At 39.0% G+C, this 19,764-nt stretch overlaps 1 protein-coding gene across 7 annotated transcripts in view; it reads right to left on the reverse strand.

Annotated features, from left to right (window-relative positions):
* Positions 1-19,764, reverse strand: part of PLCB4 (phospholipase C beta 4) — a 165,270-nt gene that overhangs the window by 132,764 nt on the left and 12,742 nt on the right. For 6 of the 7 annotated variants that reach the window (XR_010989135.1, XM_068153183.1, XM_068153188.1 and 3 more), the window contains exon 2: positions 12,004-12,063. The exons of the other annotated variant lie outside the window; for it this stretch is intronic. The gene's annotated coding sequence lies outside the window, so the exon portion shown is untranslated. The remainder of the gene's footprint in view (positions 1-12,003; positions 12,064-19,764) is intronic. 7 annotated transcript variants of the gene reach the window in all.

Consider the following 19,764-nt stretch of genomic DNA (forward strand, 5'->3'; position numbering starts at 1 on the left):
TATGCTTTTTCAATTTGGGTGAAATCTGTTCAAAAATTTATGGAGGCTGTCATGTAGTTTTTGGGGGAGTAGAGAAAGACCAAGCCATAAACAGGACAGCTCATGCTCTTCACTTTCTTCTTTTTCTCCCATGGAGAGAGAGCAGCAGGAACCCACAGGCAGTATTGTTTTAATCCCTACCACTGCTCATCGCTGCCCCAAATCCACCCTGTAAGAATGGTCCCTCCATGTCTTCCCAAAACACTGAGACACTGCACCAATTCTGGTGCCCATTCCCTTGCCGGTCTCTGCTCTGAGACTCAATTTCTCACCCAGAGCCCATGCAGAAACCTCAGCCCCTTCCTAATGTTGCATACCAGCAGCACCTCCTACAACAGAGTGAATAGACAAGGTTGTGTGCGCTGGGGAACAGTTCCTCTGCCAAGCATCTCTCCCCTGCACCCAAGAAATACAAGTATTTTCCCATTCCCACTCCTCCAAGGCCACATGGTTTGGTGGTGAGAATAATGAAGCATTGCTGCAGAGTATGTTTCTACCTATGGCAATTATAATTTCTGGAATGTCCCTACTGTGGCATAAAATATGCAAGATAAAATAGAACTCCAAAAGGAAGCAAGAAATATTTACCTTTAAGTTTGCAGCCAAGCATACCACTTCTAGGAGGAACAGAGGGAACTGAGACAATGAGCCAAAAATACAGTCATAGTAGCTTCCTATTTTAACAACAGTTCTAATTGCTGACATCCAATTATTCATTCACAACTACATGTTCCTATTATGCCAGAAGCACTGCAGGGGCTTTAAAGATAAGAGCTGTCGCCCTGTACTCAGAAGTACTCTGTCTTTAAAAGTACTTAGGCAAATACTTGTCTATGAAATACCCAGAAACAAACACTGCAATGTGAGCATGAGGCACACTAGGAAATAAGCAGAACTCTGTAAATTGAAGTAACATGGCACAAGTGTGCCCCATTACTAGCTTCTGATGCTTTGCCATTTTGCTTTGTAATTTAGAGGACTCTCAAGTCGATTTTCCCAACTGACCTTAGGACTGCAACTGCAAGTAAGCATAAACACACACACAACCACCACCAAAGTAAATATGCAAGCTGGACAAAAATGTCTCCAGAGATGTTTTGTGACTAAAAGAAAGCAGAGGCAGCACTTAAATTCTGGGGTGGGGAGGGAGAGGAGAGGAGAAAAAACCCCACATTAAAATATGAAAACAGAATAAAAACTACAGAGCTCACAGAGAATAAGAAGTGGCCATGAATCAATTCAGCTGAAGCAAAATCTAAATCAAATCTTTATCTCCCTTTTCCCACTTTTAGAAGACAGTCAACCTAAAAGCACAAGGAAGTGAAAATATTCTAGTTAGGCAAAATAAGAAAGTTACATTCCATAAAAGATCTATTAGCAGCTTTGTCACTATTCTATCTGTCTTCAATGTCTTTTCTAATAAAGCCTAGAAGAATGAAGGGCAATATAATTATTTCTAGCTCTGGATGTAAACAGAGGACAGTCACTGGTTTTTGTTTAGTACAGAATTAAACACCGTATCAGTATCAAATAATTTAGGGAGTGGGCTGTGTTTAGCTTGACCTTATCTTCTACTGATAGAGAATCCTCCATACACACCAAGTAGCAAATATCTTACAGGACACAAAGCTGATTTTAATGTCAGACAAAATTCACAAAATTCACTTTCTGTACTAAATTCATATAACAAACCTTATGGCCAGTCTCCAGGAGGCTTTTGTCTTCTCATGCATTACAAGGAGATACTTTAAGTAATGCCAAATTAAGTTTTTTAGAATACGTCCCTTGAAACTACTACAATACTATGGAAACAGTCACTTACTCAAACTCCCGTTATACTAACAACTAACTTAACACAACTATTCCTCTCAGCCAAGCTTGCCTTGCATTTTTCTTGCATATTAACCAACATTATTTGTATTAACTCTTCCACTTTTTCTCATCAATTATGAAATGCCCTTCCAGAGGAGCTCCCGTGAAAAGAGTACATTCTGTTCTTTGTTGCTGCTATAGAAAAAAGGGAAACTGAGGAAAGAAGAAACAGCTGGCATATTCTCCACCTGCATCTGTCAAAGAGAAAGGAAGAGCAAAGGAGATACTAAGAGCATCACAACAATCCCCAGGGCCTTCATCCACACACAAAAGCACACATGCACCTCTGATACCATGGACTTGAGAAAAATAGCTCATCAGTCACAGAGTGTATCACAGGGCACACCTGGAGACCTAAGAGCAGATGCTCACAATTTTAAGGTAATTTCTGGACCTCCTGCGAAACCACTTGGTTTTCACTTCCGGTGAAGTGCCCTTTACCCTGAGCACCTGTCACAGACTCACAGTGACCTTTTCACTCAGCAAGTCATCTAATAGGTTACAGGTGGTCCATAAAAACAAGAGAAGAACCCATTTGTGACTAACAGCATACCATCCATAACAAGGCCAAGAATTAGTGCCAGAAGCCCTAGCCTAGGGGTAATACAGAATCAGCTTTTAATTAAAATTCTGCACCCAGTATATCCAAGACAGGCACAACTGGTAAAATCTTTTTATCTTAATGCAACTAGGATGCAAAAAGGAAAGCTGAGCAACACTACTTCAAACAGGATGGTTCCTGCAATAAGAAATAGCAGGAATGCAGAAGTACATCATGGTACCAGCAGATATGATCGTTTTAGTCTGCTAAAAGCTTTGCTGACAGATGGAGATAAGACATTTTTTTTTTTAAGATTTCTTAAACAGTGGAAAAATTGCATAAGAAAGCAATATAAGCAATACAAAATCAGTCACTGAACAAAAGTAATCTATTTCTGCATCAAAGATCAATGCTGTCTCCACTGGACTTGGCAGTTGACAGGTTTACAGGGGACTACAACCCGACACTAACAGCACACGAGTAACAGAGACAAACATGCTTATAGAGGCATATGCATATGAGATACACCTTCCACTAGACCAGTTTGTTCAAGGCCCCATCCAACCTGTCATTGAACACTTCCACAGAGGGGGCATCCACAACTTCCTTGGGCAACTCATTCCAGTGTCTCACCACCCTCACTGTAAAAAGTTTCTTGCTAATATCTAGCCTGAATTAACCTTCCTCCACCAGCTTAAAGCAATTCCTCCTTTCCTATCACTACAAGCCCTTACCAAAAGTCCCTCCCCAACTTCCTTGTAGGCCCCTTTCAGGTACCAGAAGGCTACTCTAAGGTCTCCCCAGACCCTTCTCTTCTCCAGGCAGAACTTTCACAGCCTGTCCACATAGGGCAGGTGCTCCACCTCCAGATCAGTTTACTGGCCCTCCTCTGGACTCTCTCAAACAGATCCATGTCCTTCTTGTGTTGGTGGCCGAAGAAGTGGGCACATGACTCCAGGTGGGTTCTCACAAGAGCAGAACAGAGTGAGGGAATCGCCTCCCTCCTCCTGGTGGTCACAATTCTTTTGATACAGCCCAGGACACAGCTGGCCTTCTGGACTGCAAGTGCACATTGCCAGCACATGTTGAATTTGTTATCAACCAACGCCTCAAAGTCCTTCTTTTCAAGGCTGCTCTCAAGCCATTCTCCACGCAGCCAACACTTGAGCTTGGGATTGCCCCAAACCGGGTGCAAAACTTTGCACTTGGCCTTGCTGAACTTCATGAGGCTGTCTTGGGCCCACCTCTCAAGCCTGACCAGGTCCCTCTGGATGGCATCCCTTCCCACCAGCATGTCAAACAGATCACACTGCTTGGTGTCACCCACAAACTTGCTGAGGGTACACTCAACCTCACTCTGTTCACATTGTTGACAAAGATATTAAAGAGTACTGGTCCCCTGAGGGATGCCACTTGTTACTGGTCTCCATTTGGACACTGAGCCGTTGACTGCAACTCTCTTGAGTGCAACCACCCAGGCAATTCATTATCCAGTGAGTCATCCGTCCCTCGAGCCCATATTTTTCAAATGTGGTAACCAGGATGTCATGCAGGAAAACAAAGTCTTTAGACAAGTCCCAGTAGATGACATCAGTTGATTGGGAAGAGGGAAGGGTTAAAAAACACAACATAAAACATTTTATATAAGGGGAGGAACAGCCAACACAAAATGTTGTAGTGTGTCCAAATATGTCCAGGGACTGGTACAAGTAGAAGACTATTCAAGTTATGCCCCTTAAATCTGATTCTATTCCAATAAAACTCCTGGATTTTTTTCTTTCACATGTGAAAAGGATTCAGCCTTAAATTACAATAGTCTGATAGCTACATTTACAGAACTAGCAATACCCTGAAAACACAGAATCTCAAAGAGGAAAAAGCTCATGAAAAAATAGACCTTATGGGATTATCAATTAAGATATTTTAGCTTCCAAACTTAAAATAAATGGAAATTATGCCATATGAACCTCTGTAGATAGTCAATCATTTTATTTTTATTATATTGAGACCCATAATTGTACCTGGAAGGAAGGAAAAACTGGATCACTTTGTCCCCATTGATCTAAAAGCACAAGTACCATCAAGAGACATATCTGATTCACTGGCAGAGTGAGCAGTGGTGAGACCTGCATTAGCAAGCTTCACATGGAAAAAAAATAATTAGGACAGTTGGAAAAATTTTACAGGATTTAATTGTTCACATAGCTACAAAGTAAAACCACCTTGCTTTGAAGGTTTAATGAAACTATACTCAAGTATTGCTGCATCTATCCAGCTCTAAATACTACCATGTAGCTCAATACCAACACTACATAAACCTACTTCTGGACCCTAATTTTATCTTCCATTTTGTGCCTGATATTCAAAATACAGGCTTTGTATTGGGACATTCATTTTGGACTGTACAATTAGTTTGTAGTTAGGCTAAAGAAAATAGGATCCTTCCTTTATTAAATCATGTGTGTATGCATTTTCCCAGATAAGTCTGACAAATTTGCTGTTATCCCTTCCACACTGGATTATGTGTATTTGCATAGAAATAATCTTCCACATAAAACCAGGACTGGCTTGACTGGAGTTAATAACATCCTCTCCAAGAACTGAGGTATTTATGCTGAAGAAGAGTAACTTGCCTACATAGAGAACTTAAGAATAAAACTCAAGCAGAGACTAAGTTGTCTGCACTTAGTATGAACCATGTATCACAACTGACAATTTAAAAATAAAGAAATGTCAAAACAGAAAAATATTTACAGGAGGACATAATCAAGATTCAAGTTTAAGCCTTGCTCCCATCCTGCACTGTATTTACAAGTGTGGTTAATTGCAACCAGAATGCAGTTAAGACAAATGTTTGCATGAAAAAGACCTTGCTAGCACTGCTTTTAAAAAAATTGTCATATGGGAATGCTCTTGTAACAGACATTTTATGAAGGTAGACTGGCTCTAACCCTAAGGGCTGCATGAAACAAAACAATACCTTCAGAAAAGCAGAAGCCAGCGGCTTCCTTAATGCAGCTCATAAAATCAGTGTATGCAAATTTCTAAACAACCCTTTATTTCAATTTCCATACATGTCAATATTCCTCATTTATAGCTCATCTAAAAAGACTAATAAATCATCTGCATCACTGTTGAAGTAAAGCTTAGAGGAAACACTAAAAAAAGGAGAATATTTTAAACTAAACCATGCATAATTAACTAAGCTTCTAGACTTAAAACATGAGATGAGTAAATCTGTTTATTTCCTTGTGTTTTCTATCTGTTCCATGTTTGTTACAAAGCATGCATACCTGGTAGAGGTCTGGCTGTAAGTGGAACTGACATAGTGCAGCAAACATTTTGTTTAGCAGACATTTATAATTCAATTTGGAGACATTTGCAAATGTTAGATTTCAGACTGTCCTCTTAATGGGTTCTTTAACAACTCAGTAGATGCACAGTAGCTGCGGGTATATTAGGATAATCAGTCTCAAGAGTAAATTATTCCATCTAGCCTTTAACTAATGTGTTAACCTCAAAATTACAAAAAGAAAGTAATTTCAAGCAACACAGACCTTCTGGTTCAAAGGAAATCTGTCTAGTGGACGTGTTCTGTAAGTGAGAAAATCCAGCAGCAAATAATTTCGAAGTAATTATGTCCTGAAAATCTCTTCCAATATTTGGAAAACTTTGGGATGGTTTATTTACAGCGCCAATGCAGAATGGGCATGAGCAATGCAAAGGACAGGAGAGAAATTTTGACAAGTAAAACACAAAATTTAAGTTTAGTTTGCTTTAAAATTCTAGGCCTTTGGATGTTTTAGTGACTTTAGTTTGTATTTGTAACAGGTTGTTATTTTTAATTACTTCAGCACATTCTGTTTAGAAAAAGGATCAAATTCTATCAGACTACATTGTCAAATTTCAAGTAAAATTTACAGACATTTTCAAGTGTCAAAACATGGCATCTTTCACAACCCTAGGCTAGTTAAAAAAACTGACTTCACAGTGAAGTGAAACAGAAGTCTTTTGAAAATAACTCTGAGACCAAACTCAACACAGAAAAAAAAAATTCCCGACAAAACAGTGAAAATGTCAAGATCCTCAAGTCACTATGAGATTCAGGTACAAACTTGAAAAGCCAGAGACATGGGTGATTTCTTTTTTCACCTTTCTGTAAAGTGTCAAAATGTAATATTAAGTCTTTCCATTCTAAGAAAATCTAAAAAGGACTACCAAGCTATTAAACCTTTCAGTGGATCATTTTTGGGATGAGTTATTAGCATAATTGGGGGCACACTTTATTCTGACCTTTGCAAAACTTTAATTTCCCAGCAGTGATAGATACAAAGTGCTTTTATAATACCAATAATGATTATTTCCTAGGGGAAACTGCCAATTATACGTTGCTGAAAAATTATATACCAGATGTACATTGAGAAAATGAACACACCTACCAACAGTCAGACTAATTAAAGCCATTCTTCCACCATTAGTAAAACTTTTCCATGAAATATACCCTGTACATCTTATTTCAACTGTGTCCTTCTCAAGTTATTCATTCAAAAATAACAAATGTTTGATTAGTGTTTAAATGCAGAATTGATGCTGAATGTCCACCTTTCCCTGGCAGTAAACCAATGTATCTGGGAAGCTGTTTTAACATTTAACCATTTCACTTTAATTCATAGTGTTTCTATGAAGTCACATAACACATCAGCAAAAATGCAGAAACAAATCCCTTGAGTTCTGGACACAATTCTTAAAAAAAAAAAAAGGCACAAAGACCACATATAAAGATACAGCAATAAACTGTCAAACAGCATGGAATTTGGTTTTGTAATATTGACTCCTCTTCATTCTGCTGAGGTCCCACGTACAACAGGTAGTAGATTCAATAGCATCATTTCCTGCCCTTTTGTCACCTGCTGTCACATAACCTACTGCTAAGGCTCAGTAGTTAATATGTGCCACCATGAAAAGAAGGGATAGAGAGGTTATAGCCCACCAAGATTCCTGAACATGTTAACTTGACAGAGAACAAGACAACTGCTTTCCTGCCAGTGCACCCTCAACTATCCAGCTATACACAAGTGTATTAGGCATGCCAGATCAGGAGTACATTTGATTCTCATGTTTATGCACCAGCCTCAGGCACCTTGCTTGCAAGAGCATCTTTTACAGCGGGAACCACACCACTCAGTAACAAGTAGTCGTCCAAAAAAATGCAGTCTTAAGGCATATGGCTAATTCAATCTCTTCACAGGTAGCCCTGAATTTTTAAAGCTCTCCCTGGATCCCAGTGGATGAACAGATAGAATCATACCAGAGAGTAAAAGAAAGTCCACAAAAGTTTAGTCAGGACACAACCTTGTGCTCCCATATTACAGAATAGGCTCTGGCTCTCACCGAGTAGCCACTCTTATAGAGTGTTGCTTTAACTATTATTACCTCATATTTTAAGAGGCATTTGCTGTAATGTCTTTGCTCTGGTTGTAATTTTTGAAGTAAATTCTTAGTGTCTGATTCCCATTTATGCTCCTGCCAAATTTCCAAACTTTCAAAAGATTCTATGACTAAGATGAAATGAGCATTATAGTTCACGCACAATTATTTTACTAGACTTTTACAGCACTTCTGGATTAACATAGAAAAGTAGAATATTAGTAATGACAAACCAGATTCCACATTTAAATGAGAACAGAAAACACTCCATTCTGATACACCAATGATGGAGAGCATTTGATTTCATTAAGAGTATTCACCTGGAAATTGTCTCATGTGTTTAACATTTGTTAAAGTTACATTTCACAGTTCACCAATTCTGTATGTACACAATTTATAAAGAAAGAATATGTATTCTATAGAGTCCAGGCAACAAATTGCTCAACCGAGACACACAGAAAAAGCCCATTTAATCCAAAATGCAGAAGTTTCTTTTAAGCTTTTCACAATCTTTCTAGCTGTTTTCCTACATCCTTAACACCAACTGCATTTACACAAAAGCAGGCCATAAAAGCAGACAGATCAAGGTGACTCACAGTCTTCCACATGCAAATGTTTTCCTGCTTTTCCCTCCTTAAGATACAAGGGTATTACTGAGTCTGATGAAAAAGCTTAATTAAACATCTCATCTTGCTTAGTTCCAACACAGCCAAAGCCAAATACCATGCAAATGTTTGATCTGAACACTTCAGAGTTAAGGTAAGCAGAGCTGTCTTTTAAAGAAACCATGGGTACCAGTTTCAAATTCAGCTAACTCAAGTTCTGATTCATATGAACCACAAACTTACTGTAACTCAAGTATTGAAGAACATTTGATCTGTGTTTCTGAAAGGGAATTAAAATTGCATAGTGGACTGGATTTATGGATTAATATGAAAAGCACATCTTACTAGGCAACATTAATAAAGAAATCAAGTTACTTTTGAAAAAGAAAGGTTCAGAAAAACTTGAGCAAAGTAGCCAAGGAATAATGCATGGCAAGCATGCCCAACCATCTTGCTGGAAAGAACCTACTGAATTCATAGAGCCATCTGCTCAGCCTAGGTGAACTCAAACTAAATACAGGCCACAAACACTTTAATAGCTGGGTTAACTGAGTTTTCTCCTCCCATAACATATATACAGAAGGAAAAATGAGGTTGCTTTCTCAAGGCTAAAGTACAGCTCAGCAAGAACAACATGAAAAGACTGAAAGAATTTTTTGTCTGAGCAACCTGCTTGCTCACAAACAGGAGTGGAATATGCACATCTGAACATCTAGAGTAAATTTAATAAGGTAAGTGAAGAATTGCTTCCTTTGTCTGATCATCAGGCCATTTACAAAAACATTCACTGCAAAACAAGCATAAATGGTCAAATACTTCCATATGTACAATCATCTGAGAAAACAGACTCAGTACCAGAGTTACTTCCATCTACAGCAGCTCCAGAGCGGTGCTCCAGACTGCTAACCCATACTGCAAACAATCTTGTAATGATCTTTTTTACAATCTAAACTTTCAGTCTGGTATAGATCAAACAGCAAAGCACAGTTATGAAATCTAAGTAGATTTACTCACTACTTTTCACTGTAATGTTTAATAAGTCTTATTAATTTTGAAAAGAAGAAACAGCTATTAAAAATTTAAACAATTGAAAAGTGGAATGTGTGTTGTGAAGCCATAAACATTCCATGTATCTCTGCCTTTCCCCCTTTTTTTACAGAAAGTAACAGCAGTCTCATCACTCCACATACTATAACTTCCAAACTTGGCAAAGCCATTCTCACACATCGTGTTTCAGATCAAACAACTCAATATGTCCTTCAAAGATCTGGCAGCAGCTCTTTAGGAGTTATTTCCTACTTTTCTGCAACTTTATGCAACCTGTCAAATTTCAGGGTTTACACTTAGTAAATTAAGAGGATGTATCCAAAGAAAATCATAACCACCACAACAGTTAAGTTTTGAAAGCAAATTTGATTTGCCACAGATATTTTCATTGTCTGCAAGAAATCATTCTGAGGTAGAAGAGCACACGCCATCCTCTCAGATTCCAGCTTTCATAGGCGCTGTGACAAAAAGGAATTTGTTTAGGTAAACAGCTGTTAGTAGGCTAGACTCCATAGTATCTCACATGTGCATACATTCCCTTTTTTCTAATGCAGCACTCACTTTGAGAGCACCAAAGCTATAAAAGATGATGTGAACGCTAGAACAAAAGTGTGTTCTGGGAAAGCTATAAGATAATGCAGCATTTTGTCTTTACTTAGCACCTGTTTACTTAAACACTCAACCAAGCACTGCTCCTGTAAACAGACAACAAATGTAATGAAGGAAAAAAATCCCTCTAAATCTTTTGTGGTCTGGAGAAGCCGAAAAGAGCAAAAGAAAAAAATCCCTTCCAAAAAGGAGGCATTTTCTGGCAGCAAGTTTGTCATTTTCATTTTGGCTTCACCAGAAAGCAGTAAGACCCAAAGAAGAATGCAGTATTCATGTGGCATAAGATGGCACAGGCTGTGTGGTGCTGGAACAGGTTGTTCAGGGAGGTGGCAGAAGCCTCATCCCTGGAGGTTTTTAAGGCCAGGCTGTGCGCGGCTGTGAGCAACCTGATGTAGTGTGAGGTGTCCCTGCCCATGGCAGTGGGGGTTGGAACTAGAGGCATCCCAGGACAAGAAATTAGATGCTGGGGACTACTTTCCTTATCAGAAGTGTCAGTTTAAATATATGTGAAACTACAGGGAAGCTGACAAGTGAGACAATACCTACTGCAATAACTTTTTGTTATCACTTGCTTTTTAGGTCCCAGAGCTTCACCTCCTCTCTGAACCACCAACTTTTCTCAATCTGAGGCCTTTGTCAGTATATACTTTCTGCATGTTCACATTCCTCACCAAAAATGTCTATCCATTTTTGAGCTTTGCTCTAATTATTAGACAGAACAGTCATTCAAAAGAAAGTATAAAGACTACATTATCACAAACAGAAAGGAATGTTTGGAAAACAACACTTCATCTGGTCACAGTAAACTTCATTTATTATTGTTTTGCCCCTCTAGTTTTGTTTTACACTCTTGACTCCAGGTTTTAATGACACAAGATATTTCAAGCACTCCTGACCTAGAAATGTGCTCTGAGAGTTTTTCTAAAGAAAACATTATCCATTTTAAGGGAGAAACAGTGCACACTCCACCTAAGTAAGCTATGCATGTTGCTTACATACAGCAGATAACTTTTCAGACATAAAAGAACTCTGTTTTGAGAAGCCAGACATAACATGTATAAAGAACCAGATAGGCTGTAGAATTCAGAACTGATTAGAAAAACAGCAGTAGGATTCATGGCCAAAAGAGATGCTAAAGAGCAAAATACAGCTCAGGTTGAAAATACCCCACAAACCATCTTCCATTTTGGAACCATTACCATGCCCCACATAATGACTAGGTAGCAAATACTTTAGGACTAAAGCTCATCCTCATTCATTTGATGCGTCTGGAGGAAAAGCAGCTTTCAGACAACAAGAGCCAATGAAGTAAGAATCCTTGATGCCACTGGAATATATAGAACTATGCCCAGAGCAGGAGTATGTATGATGAAGGTAAGTTGGTATGCAAGTGACCAACCCTGAATATTACAAAATAAAAATTGTTCTCCACAGATTTTAGGTGCTAAGAGTCTGTTCAAATCACAGACACTAGAGCACTTCAACTGCCTTTGGAACAATTTAAAAAATGGCTCCACATTATCATTGTAGTTTAGTCAGGGCTGATGGGGGAAGAAACAAAAGATCAGTTTATTACTCACCTGTACTTCTTAGAACATTAGCCTCTATGAAAACATGAGGCCACCAAGGACCCAGAATACCCCCCATCTGTCACTGATCATCCTCACACACACTTCTTTCCAGAAAACCCTGACACTAGGGATGCTAACAGGGACAATGGAGCATTGAAATACTAATCTATATTTTAAACTTGAAGTAAATAACCTAGTGAAAAAACCCACACACAGAGGAAAAAAAACCAAAAACATAAAACCACACAAACAACCAAACACAACCACCCACCAAACCCAGAAAAACCCATACCTCTTGAAAATCAGGAATTACTCTGTAGAAGTTTCCATTGTAGAGGATGACTTCCTTTCCCTAAAAATAACAAAAATAATAAAAGGCTTTAAGTGGGAATACTAATAATTCATTACTCAAAAACACTTCAAGATTATCTTTCTCCCCTGAAATAGTTTCTCCTTATGGATCAGAAATGTACATTCTAAGAAGCATAAATATTACACACTGAGGTTTTATCTGAAGTTCATCTTATTTTTAAATTCCTTTTGCTGTTATCTAAGCAAAAGCATCATAGCAGCAGGTGAAACTAACACACAGTATCCATTTGCACATGCACTTAAAACTAGAAAGCAATCCCACACAGTAGAGACCAAGAATGAAGCAGCATTTCAGGAGCAGAGCAAAACCAAGTTTATTTTATTCTAAGTTGTATAACCAGGTCTCTTTCTTATCCCAGCTTTGGGTAAAAAGTAAACTATGCCATTGCTAGTAGTGCTAAAACAGATTCCCCTATTGCTTTTGCTGGCATTTTAGAAACACCAACTAATTCACTGATGTCCACTTCTGTCTTTCCTCTCTATAGCTCTGTGTGGAAGGGGTTTGCTGCACACCCACATTCAACACTTTCATGCTTCCAGGCAGTGCAAATGGGTAAAATGATTGACATTGCTCTGACCCTTTTGCTGCCCTGAAGTCTGGAGCTGGGGGAACAGAGTCCCAGCAACATTCTAGTATCTTCATCTTCTGCTATGCACTCTGCATCATAAGATTGAGTGCTTCAAGGAAAACTGGCTTCATCCCAAGCTTTGTCTGAGGAAGCACCTGTATAGATCCTGTGGTTATCACACCTGTACCAATAACAGCAACTGCTTTGCCATTGTTACGTCCCCCACACACTTTAAAATGAACAAAAGCAATTTCTGTATCTTAAATCATTTGTATGAGAGCTTAAAATGGACATGAACACAACAGCCACTCACAGTAATGCAAGAATTTACAGAAATCTGAGTGACAAGGCCAAAAATGTTAAAAAATGAAGCAAAATCCCAGTGTAGATTAAAATTCATTTATTATACGAGAAGATGCTTTAAAAGGAGAAAAAAGTGTTCAGCACTGAAAATAATATGAACGTAACTACAGCTCTTTCAAAGTAATCTAGCAAGAGCTCCTGCACACATCAGACCAGAAGCTGTACGCAATTCTTTTAAGTAAAATAAATTGAAGCCTAACACCAAGAGCATGCACCAGATGCTTACTATGGATTAAATCTGACTTGATACCTTTTCATCTGAGGCATAGAAGAAAAAACAACCAAACAAAAAAAGCCTCAGAAACAGAATAGAAAACAAGTGTCCCTGCCAAGAGAGGCTAGAAATGTAGGCCTACCATTTACCTTGGAAACTCATGGCACATAAACTACCCCAAATAGTGTAACAGAAGGACTGAGAACCACAGAACCACAGCAATCCCAGGAATGAGATAAGTTGAACAGTCTCCTGCTCTGTTGAATTCTCTCAAAGTTGCCAAAAATTTCCATTAAACCAAAATTTTTCCAAAACACAAATAGCAGCTCTGAGAGATGTTGGCTAGGTTATTTGTTCTCAAATATTGACAGCACATTCTCCTAACAAAAAGCTACACAGTGCTTTTATTTGAGATGTGCAATTGGGTTTTTTTCATTTATTGTTTGTTTTGTTTAATGCTTCAAACTTGTTTTGCTAGTGCACTTTTAGGGTGGCCTCAGTAGCTTATAATTACATAACAAGATACCACTGGGTCTGCACTACTTCACAGCTGCATGCAAAGGCATCCTTACACTTACTTCTGGGGTCAACTAAAGCCAACTCAGTGCCAAAATGAGTCACTATTCAAAACATATTTCTGTCAGAAAAACACAAACATGGCAAAATTACTTTCAAGCACACATGCTACAAGTCTGCAAAGAGAGGTGAACCTCAGATATTTTTGCTCTCTTGCAGATTGTGGTCAGGTTTCAACACATTTACATTGTCATAAAAGCCAGCACAGCTCCACAGTAGCATCATACCATACCTAATGCATGTAACAGAAACAGATTCTGTTTCTCAACTGATTTTAATCATTTACAGCTTTCTGGCTAAGACTGCCTTTGGGCTCTGAAATTTCTCATGTTCCATGTAAACAGACAAGTATGATACCAATTTAATGGGGGAAAAGAAGTTTCTTTAGTTATGCAAATACCAAAAATCTATTTCTTTTCACCAACTAGTTTTATTTCTTCAGAAGCTTGTTTGTGTTCAAAATCTTCAATGGCCCCTTCAGTAATGCTGCAAATTGAAGGAAACACTTAGAGCCAGAGTCAAGTCTGAGCTGACTAGAGGCAGAAACACTGAGCAATCCATAATTCACAGAAGCCTGACTCCTCACAGGATAACAGACAGCACCTGCATCTTCAAGTTTAGCCTTTGTTCCACATGGTTGTGAAGGTCAAAATAGAAAAGTGATTTTCAGTTCTCTCCTCTTCCAAAGAAATAAAAATAATCCACTTTTAAGAAGAGATGAACAAGCTAGTCTTAGGTACCTTGATACCAACATGGATTTACCAAGGGGAGATCCTGAGTAATCTGATAGCCTTCTATAAAATTGTGACCAAATGGGCAGATGAGAGAAGAGCAGTGGATGTCATATATCCTGACTTCAGCAAAGCTTTTGATACTCTCTCCCATAACATCCTCATATAAAAGCTCACGACATGTGGTATAGATGGCTGGTCAGTGAGGTGGATTGAAAACTGGCTCAGAGTTTAGCGAGTCGTCATCAGTGGGACAGAGTCAACTTGGAGGCCTGTGCCCAGTGGTGTTCTCCAGGGATCGGTATTGGGTCCAGTTTTGTTCAATATCTTTATCAACACCTTGCATGAGGGCATGGAGTACCCTCAGCAAGTTCGCTGATGATACAAAACTGGGGAGATTGGCTGACACCCCGTTGGACTGTGCAACATGACCTGGACAGGCTGCAGAGCTGGGTGCAGGCAAACCTTATGAAGTTTAATCAGGACAAATGCAAGGGTCCTACACCTGGGGAGGAATAACAACATGCACCAGTACAGGTTAGGGGCTGCTCTGCTGGAAAGCAGCTCCACAGAGAAAGACCTTGGAGTGCTGGTGGACACCAAGTTCTCCATGGAACAACAATGTGCCCTTGTGGCCAAGAGAGCCAATAGTATCCTGGGATGAATCAAGAAGGCTGTGTCCAGCAGGTCTAGGTCTTCTACCTCTCTACTCTGCCCTGGTGAGACCACTCCTGAAATACTGTGTCCAGTTTTGGGCTCCCCAGCTCAAGAAAGACAGAACTGCTGGAGAGAATCCAACAGAGAGCCACAAGAATGATTAGGGAACTTGAGTGACAGAGAGACTGAGAGACCTGGGGCTATTTAGTCTTGAGAAGGGAAGACTGAGAGGGGATCTCATCAATGTGTAGAAATATCTGAGGGGTGGGTGTCAAGTGGATGGGACCAAGGACTTTTCGGTGGTGCTCACTATTAAGACAAGGAACAACAGGTTCAAACTTGAACACAGATTTCACCTCAACATGAGGAGAAACTTCTTTACAGTGAGGGTGATGGAGCACTGGTACAGGCTGCCTAGAGAGGTTGTGGAGTCTCCTTCTCTGGAGACTTTCAAAACCTAACTGAATGCATTCCTGTGCAGACTACCTTAAGTAATCCTACTTTGGCAGGGGGGTTTGACCCAATGATCTCTTGAGGTCCCTTCCAACCTCTGAAATACTGTGATACCTACTGTAATGCAGGCAATCATTAATGTTCCTCATGTCCTAAACACCTAACCAGATAGATTCCACAGGATCTCGATTGCAACTGAATAGGCCTAAGTAGGTGCCAAGGCATCAAATTCTTAAGTATTAAATACTCACCACTGGCCACAACACAGATTTCTTAACTACTGTTCAGCAAGGAAAAAAATTGTTTCTTGACTTGTCATCTGAACTTTCCTATCACTCTAGATATATCATGCAATTTAACCCCATAGTAACAGACTTCAGTTTTCAGCTGTATTACATAATCCTTCAAAAGGACAGACAGCCTTCCTAGAGCAGAAAACAAATTTTCATGAACAGAGACCAAACAAAAATTTCTTTTTCCCCTGTCATTTGAGACAATCAGAGAGAATGACCTGACATGAACACACTTCTAGAAGTCTACAAGTGTTTCCCATCTCTGGATACTTGGCTATGGAGTTACGCACTAGGAGACCTTAGAATTCCAACAAGGACCTTTTGCCTGACTCCGAAAATGAAGCTAGAACCCAACTAGAGAAGAGCATTAGAATCTAAATTTACATGTAACTATTTTAGTCCACCTATATATATACTGGAAGAGCTATAACTACCAAATCTTCACTCCTTTGGTATCAAAAAGGAATATTGACCATAGTTTATCTGTTTATCATTTTTAGACATACAATTTTTAGCATATTTCAAACTTAAATTTACTACACAGCAATCTAGACATGTAGTTTCCAGAGAAGTCTTTTCTTACTCTCTTATTTCAGGATCTAGAGAAAAACAAAGTCAACAACAAAACCCACACCCACCAACACACAAACCAGGGGAATCAAATCACTCTAAAACTGGGTCCTTGATAAGATGGTGCCAGCTGGTACACACTTGTGGGCAGGAAACCACTCTTACCAAAACAACGTTATGTCAGAACTCTGTCTCCTTACAGCACGCAGAAAGGCTGTGCAGTGCCAGCTCCTGCCTTCAACAGGGCAAACTGTTCTAGCAAGGGCCATGCTGTCAAATCATTCATCTTCACGTGGAGCCTTTGAGAAACCTCAGCTCCTTCCTGGAGTGGAGACTTGCCAGGGACATCAGTCTGAAGCTGGTAACACACTGCACACAATTCAGTAGCTTCCTGCTCTAAGCATTACATAATTTGAGCCTCTGGCATCTTTCTGGAACATTTCACATTCTAATCCACATGAACAGCAGCCTCTTCAGTAGCTACATAAACTCTGCACCTTTTCTTCACTGATATTTACCTGGATGACATTGACTATGGGCCATACAGCTACCCATCCCCATGTGAATAAAACCTGGACAGTGTGATTCACAGACACAGACAAAAGAAGTCACCAAATACACAGTTGAACAATTATTTATGAACAACTTCAGAAACAGTAAAAATGCCCCACCAAACAACATTTCATCCATTTCTGCCAAAGGAATATCATTATGCAAACCCCATTCATAAACTACATATGTTTTTATTAAGGGCTGATGCATTTAGCTCCAATCAATTAAGTCAGAAACTTACTAACAAAAAGTATACAAACTGCTGCTAGTGCCACACAGTAACTTGAGTACTAGATTTACATCTGACCCCAGTCATTCACTCATGAGTTAGGAAAGTTCTGAACTCAGGATCAGAGTGCTTAACCAAATTGAAGTAAATGTGTTTTGGTGGTCATTGAGCAAGACTTGGCACAGTGAATTCCTGAAACAGGCAGACTACTTCCACAGACTCCAAAGAAATTCTACTTTATGAAAAGCCTATCAATCAATAAAAGTTAAATACATGCTCTAAAATTACTTACAAATGAAGTCTTTTAGACTTCACTACAGTGAATGAATTGTGTTTAGATGATAAAACTATGTAATTTTAATTCAAGCAATAAAGAGGAGCAGCATTTGCACAATACAAAACAGTTACCACAAGCTCTCAAATGTCATAGGCCTAAGAAACCAAATCTACAATTTAAGTCATAAACTTTTAGGGTATCTTGGATGTAAGAACTATATACTATCCTAAAGTTCCTGCAGGTAATTTTGGCTGTTTCAGGTTGCTCATACCGATGTTTTATTGGGGGAGGAAGGGAAGTGCTCCTACAGTCACTTATAGTGACTCTGGAACCAAAATTATCATGCTGCATTTTAAGAGATTTTTCAATCTATGAAACTACTCATTGCCAATAAAAGCATTAACAATCCAAGACTTCACTTACAGCATTACAAAGAATCCAGGTCAATTACAGGCAAATGCTTTTACTCTGCTTGGGCCAATCAAATTATTTTCATTAAAAATTGCATTCCAACTAAGAGTGGACTGTCTCACCACATCCAAAGAAAACAAATGACGGAACAATCCCAGGCTTCAACATGCAGTCAGGACATGCAACAAGGAACAGAAGGTGAGAAGAAGATGGCAATTCCTTTCAGGTCAGCAGGCCACAAACTGCCATCACTTGGAATCAGCAAGAGAAAATGGAGCCACCTAAGTTCTCCAGGGAAATCTCAGCGCCATCACAAGAAACTGCTGCAGCTGAAACTACTTTTGGGACACGCCTTATGTTCCAGCAACTGGGAATTTATCTCCTGTCATTCATGTTTTGAAGTGTGTGCCAGCAACTCCACCACAGCATGCTCTGATCTATGCTTTTACAATCCTAATCTTCCACAAAAGCAAGAGAACCAATTAAGCAGCATTATTTCTCCCCTTGAGTATTTACTTGAAATAATTACCTATTTGTTGTAAAACAAGATACACTGCCCAGTGAAAAACAACACAGAATAAGCATGGCATTTTATCCAAACCTCTTTGTCCCATAACACATGGAAAAGTACACAGCTGATCGTATTAGGTATGTTCCTGCAGGAAAATTGAATGATGGTAAACTTCTAAATGTACCAAACACATGCACTCAGCTTTTTCATGTACTCTCTACTTTAGCAATCATATTAAGCTATTTTTTAAGCTATTTTACAAAGCATTATTAATTACTAAAGCCATCGGTGCTTCTGAGAACACTAGTTTCCATCCTTTCTTTCCTTCTTACTAGGCTGCCCAGAGAAGATTCAACGGTATATTTACAACCCATTTTTGTGCTAGCAGATGTTACACTACACAACTGCTTTGCTGGAAGTTTCAGAAGAAAGTGGTGGGAAGAAGTTTACATAACCACACATTATCAACAAAAGCAACAGAGGATGGCAAATTTCTCACTCTGCTTTCCAATTAGTTTTAATACCATAGGAGAATCTGACTGGGAGTCACTTTGTAATGAACTGCAAGGCCTAAATGCCAGCAGCTTTTCTTGTCTCAACAAAACGTACAGAGCTGAAATTAAACTGCCACTGGCTTAAACACTTTTATTTTGCTTCTACCTACCTAGAACATATACCCCTTTCAAAGTAAACACGTTCAGTTACTAAATAGTATGAAGTATAAAAGAAAAAATTAGACAGTAAAAAAAAAAAAAAGACATTTTAAACCAATTTTGATCACAGCCTATGAATCTGGCTGCAAATGGCTAGGTAAAAGTGGCATTACTGTGACTGGAATAGCATAGTATGTCAATCCAAGAAAGTAAATATATTCTATCAGATACCAGCACAGGAGCTGAGATCCACCCAAGGAAACCATACATATTATTCTGCCAAAAGGTTTTGACAGTGGGTTTAAACATTAAGCAGCAAGTACAATGCCTGTTTTGAAACTGATGCAATTTCTTGAGGCGAAATCTGATATGGCTAACTAGATTTCCTGTCCACTAGTTTCTCACAAAGAAAAAAGTTACATATATGGGTTTAATTTTTTATTTGTCCAGTAAACAGATCAGAGTACTACAGATCTGCAAAAGAGACTTACAGAGCCTCACTGTGCAAACATCCTGGGCCTGATGCAGGCTTTACTGAAGCAAATTTCTTTATGATGGCAGCCAGTAATAGGCTGTTGGGTTGTCCAAGGTAAAAATTTACACTTTAAAGAGAAGTCAGTAA

This window comes from Melanerpes formicivorus, unplaced genomic scaffold (assembly GCF_026170545.1).
Source record: "Melanerpes formicivorus ecotype bairdi unplaced genomic scaffold, bMelFor1.0.p_v2 SCAF_25, whole genome shotgun sequence".
In the NCBI taxonomy this organism is placed as follows: Eukaryota; Metazoa; Chordata; class Aves; order Piciformes; family Picidae; genus Melanerpes; species Melanerpes formicivorus.